The 5,063-nt window shown below is 46.3% G+C and overlaps 1 long non-coding RNA gene across 1 annotated transcript; it reads left to right on the top strand.

Moving 5' to 3' along the window:
- The first annotated feature begins 379 nt into the window (after nucleotides 1-379).
- On the top strand, nucleotides 380-4,742 carry LOC116956635 (uncharacterized). The gene is made up of 3 exons (XR_012930324.1): nucleotides 380-908; nucleotides 2,181-2,781; nucleotides 3,891-4,742. It is a non-coding gene; the product is annotated as an uncharacterized LOC116956635 (long non-coding RNA).
- The last annotated feature ends 321 nt before the right edge of the window (nucleotides 4,743-5,063 follow it).

Below are 5,063 nucleotides of genomic sequence, written 5' to 3'. Positions count from 1 at the left end.
AGCTTTTAACATGGGAGTAAGTCAATGGGAAAATGAGTTTTCTGCCTCTCGCTCAAGTTTCTCGGAACGTATCTCGTTCGTTCAGCGAGACACGCATGTGTCATGACAATCTAGTCGTAGAAGGCGGGGTGCTGATTGACTCAGCGCGTTCGTCGCTTTCATTGGTCGAGCGATTGCATGAAAATATGGTGGCCGGGTACGTGTTCTCGGCTAGCGCGTCTTGAAAGTGTGCAGTACAGTGGTAAATGTTTTGACTTTCTCTTTTTTTCGGAAAAAAAAATGTTTCTCCCAAAGAGCGCTATAAGGAATCAGCATTTTACGGGGTCGCACTAAGCGATGTCTGCCTGTACAAGCTAATCGTATCTCTCACAGTGCCCTCCATGCGTCCAGCCTCTTCGCGATTTGGTACAACCCCTTTTAGCAATCTCGGGGCACTTACAGCGGCACAATGGCTGGGTAAAGAGAGTTCCAAACCAATTGGGGCAGCAGAGGAGAAAGAGCAACCTCCTGAAGGTGAAGGGTAAATGGATGTACATCTGCCACGACGCGAATGTGGGGCTGAAATATTTCTTGAAACTATACGATTAGTGATGATCATATGAATTATGATTAACACATTTTATGCAAGTTTGGATGAAAAACCATTGTGAACAGGTATTGATTCGAAGCATTTCAGGCAAGCAGCCAAATAAACTTTGGGATGCAACTCAACTAAAATTAGCAGTATGCTGAGTCTCCTTGTCTCACTTCGCTCAGATGCATCCAAAACTGCAAGACCAAGACCGCAGTAACTCAGCCATTGTCTCTGATGGCCGTGTGCTTGAACTGCAAAGACAGTGACGTTGTGACATACTCGTGGAAGCTGAATAATTATAAATACAATAATTTAGACACGCTCACAGACACAGGTAAATTCCACTCTCTGCGTTTCAGTAGAGACACTCTCCCTCTGGATCTCATTAGAGAAATAATTCCTCTTCGTCTCTTTAGAGAAACTCTCCTTCTGAGTCTCAGTAGAGGCATTCTCCCTCTGTCTCAGTAGAAACACTCTCCCTCCGTGTCTCAGTAGAGATACTCTCCCTCTGTGTCTCAGTAGAGACACCCTCCCTCTGTGATGCAGTAGAGACACTCTCCGTCTGTGTCTCAGTAGAGACACTATCCCTCTGGGTCTCAGTAGAGAGACTCTCCTTCTGGGTCTCAGTAGAGACACACTTCCTCTGTGTCTCAGTAGAGAGACTCTCCCTCTGTGTCTAAGTAGAAACACTATCTGTCTGTGTCTCAGTAGAGACACTCTCCCTCTGTGTCTCAGTAGAGACTCTCCCTCTGTGTCTCAGTAGAGACACTCTGCCTCTGGGTCTCAGTAGAGACACTCTCCCTCTGTGTCTCAGTAGAGACACTCTCCCTCTCGGTCTCAGTAGAGACACTCTCCCTCTGTGTCTTAGTAGAGATACTCTCCCTCTGGGTCTCAGTAGAAACACTCTCGCTCAGTGTCTCAGTGGAGACACTCTCCTTCTGAGTCTCAGTAGAGGCATTCTCCTTCTGTCTCAGTAGAAACACTCTCCCTCTGTGTCCCAGTAGAGACACTCTCCATCTGTGTCTCAGTAGAGACACTCTCCGTCTGGGTCTCAGTAGAGACACTCTCCCTTTGTGTCTCAGTAGAGACACTTTCCCTCTGTATCTCAGTAGAGACACTCTCCCTCTGTGTGTCAGTAGAGACACTCTCCCTCTGGGTCTCAATAGAGACATTCTCCCTCTGGGTCTCAGTAGAGACACTCTTCCTCTGTGTCTCAGTAGATGCACTCTCCCTCTGTGTCTCAGTAGAGACATTCTCCCTCTGGGTCTCAGTAGAGGTACTCTCCCTCTGTGTCTCAGTATAGACACTCTCCCTCTGTGTCTCAGTAGAAACACTCTCCCTCTGTCTCAGTAGAGACATTCTCCCTTTGTGTCTCAGAGACTCTCCCTCTGTTTCTCAGTAGAGACACTCTCCCTCTTTGTCTCAGTAGAGACACTCTCCCTCTATGTCTCAGTAGAGACACTCTCCATCTGTGTCTCACTAGAGGCACTCACTCTGGGTCTGAGTAGAGACATTCTCCCTCTTTGTCTCAGTAGAGACACTCTCCCTATATGTCTCAGTAGAGACACTTTCCTTTCTAATTGTGTGCTCTTGTATTTCCCTTCAGGTGTTCATTCTATGGTCCTGGAAGTGAAGAGTAATGCATTGCTAAGTGGATTTTCCCTTATTGTCCAAGTCGAAGTCACCATCTCGGGAAGGTCTTCAACTGCCGTGTTTCAATTGACAACGAACTTTTCCCCTTACCAAGGCACATGTAAGATGGAACATCTAGAAGGTGCGTGTGTGATTGTGTGCGGAGCTGACAACACGCCCCTCTGTACACCTGGTGACCTGAATTTAATTTACACTCGAGGCTGAGATCAGTGGAAATACTTGAACCTGTCGCAAACCTCCCTGTTAGGTTGACTTGGCTGACTGTTCCTGCAGGCATCGCCAGCATGACACTCTTTACGATCATATGCGATGGCTGGCTGGATGAGGGCGATGCGCTCCTCCAGAATAGCGTGGTAGATCAGGATCTGGGATTCTTCTACCAGGTGTCCACGTTAGTAAGGCAGCATGAACGTATTGTGCACACGAGCTGGATTAAAGAGATGCGGAATTTACTCCTTCCGGTCGGCGATCCACTCAACGATTACTCTCTCCTGCTGAGCGTCTACGTCTGTGACATCTACACAGATTGTTCCATCTGGAAATCCCCCATGAAGGTTGGTGCTTAACTACGGCTCTAGGATTCACATCTCAACCAACTCAAAGCGGTCAATGACAAGTCATGAAAATAGATATTTCCATCGTAAAAAATACATCATAGCAAGTGCAGCTAACACTTATCACCTTAATGCACTTGGGAACCAGCAGTGTGTTAAATGGGCAGAGTGCTCTGCCATGGTGATCCTAAAAGGCGAAGTGTAGCTCTTATTGAACGGTAGGTGATGTAATGCATACACTCAGCCAATGATTGCGGCTGTTCTGTCTGCGAACCGAGCATTCACAGGAAGCTACGGCGCCTTCAATTGGCAGAATTCTGACATGCCAAACTAATGTTCAGCGACGCAGCTTCCAAAACCATTAGCCCCTTAGAGGTGAGTCAAATGTGTCATTAAATCCGCTACCACCCGAAATAGCCAATTAGTAAGGTTTGTCACGTAAACAAAACATGCCAATCAGTAATCAGTTCAGCACACTTGTGTATTGGAGAATAAACCCACAACATCTACAATTCGAGTACGACGTTTCATCAGTAATTACAACCATCATTATCAGGCGACAGCCAGAGTTGTGGAGAAATCCTGGTAATCATCCCCACCCCCCTCTGGCCTTCCCAGGTGATTGGCTCACAAGTTACGACCGAAACAATAGGATTTCTCCATTACTTTGGCTGTTGCCTAATGATGCTAATTGTAATTACTGGCGAAACGTCGTACTCAAATTGTAAGTCTCGTGGGTTTACGCTTCAACACATGCATGTGCTAAACTAGTAACGAATTGGCATGTTTTGTTTGCGTGACAAACCTTACTAATTGGCTGTTTTGGGTGGTGGCGGGTTTAACGACATATTTATATTTATGCGACCAAACTAAAAAAAATCCCTTTATTATGAATGATTTTGGTCGCGAATGCCTACTACGTGTTAATTAGAAGAGAAACAATACACCCAATACTCTGTTGTGTAAGAAACGTATTTTACCACTATTAAACCGCACGATTGGAACTACTGTCAAAGTAAAAATGTTGAATAATGGACGATACGTGTCTTTAATACCCTGAATAGCCAAGTGGTGCTGATGATTTCCACGTGTGATGAATCTTGACGCAGGTCCACCCGCCGGATGTGAGTGGGTTCGAGAACTTAGCCAGCAACATCGCACCGCCCGACGGAATGTTATGGATGTCAATTGCATTCAACAACAGTAAGATAGCCATAGAAGCGATGCAGATCTATGCCACACTATTGCCGGCGCAGAACGACACGTCCACACAGCAGGTGAGTCATTTTCATTGGCCTCTGGGAGGACACCGCTCCGTCTAGTGGAGGTTCTTCTGCACTCCAATATTCACAAGGGATCTCTGCTTTTAAAGTGAATAATTTATGGATTTGATATTCCTCAAAAATACTTCTGTAACCATCAACCCCATCAGGTCATCAACAGGCTGATGCATATATCTGCTTCATGAATGGAAAATGACAGACAGGCCATAGGAGTGCGATTGTGGCCATGCAACCAAAACTATCTAACCTATAAAAGGATTGTTTTGTCTGTCCGTCTGTCTGTCCCTCTGTCTGCATCGCTCGCTTGCGGGGGATTTGGCTCTCCGACCGTGGGGTTTGCGTAGAAAAAAGAATAGCCGGGCGGTTAGCCCCAGGCCCCGCGGTGGGAATAGGCTATTTCGTTTTCCCATCCCTAAACTTTAAAGTGGTTAAATCGCGTTTGGTGCGATTTATATTTATTTATTTACTTTTGCCGACCGGCTCGCTGTTGCGCATGCACGAAACGCCGACGCGTGTTGCCAATGGCAACGCACAGACGCCGTCGCTGCATGGTGGACGCCATTTCTCATTCGCGTTCAAAATGCAAAAAATGTACACGCAACGCTGAGGTAAATTCATCAAAGTGTCACGTCCTCTTCTCTCTCCCTCCACCCCAATGTGTGCACTTACTATTATAGGGTCGGTAGATACTAAATTTATAGCGATTAAATAGGAATATTGTAGCGCGGGGGGGGGGGGTGTAGCGGCCCAGCCTCCAGCCTCGGCCGGCCGGGCAATCTAGGCGAGGCCGGGGGCTGTGCACGGGACTGGGCCTCGTCACGGCACTCTGTCAGGTGAGTACTTTGTGCTATAGAGTCTTTATATACTAATACAAGCGGGAAAATATATATATATTTAAAACGTCTGAACACTTAAAAAGATGACATGCAAATTAAAAGATAACTCATTAATTTAAAACAAAATAAAACCCGAGCGTGCCAAGAACCGATTCTTTAAATC

Source organism: Petromyzon marinus, chromosome 66 (assembly GCF_048934315.1).
Source record: "Petromyzon marinus isolate PM22_M1 ecotype Great Lakes invasive population chromosome 66, UKy_Petmar_22M1.pri1.0, whole genome shotgun sequence".
Lineage (NCBI taxonomy): Eukaryota > Metazoa > Chordata > Hyperoartia > Petromyzontiformes > Petromyzontidae > Petromyzon > Petromyzon marinus.
The sequence above is the reverse complement of the archived record's forward strand: the minus strand, read 5'-3'. Positions and strand labels throughout refer to the sequence as shown.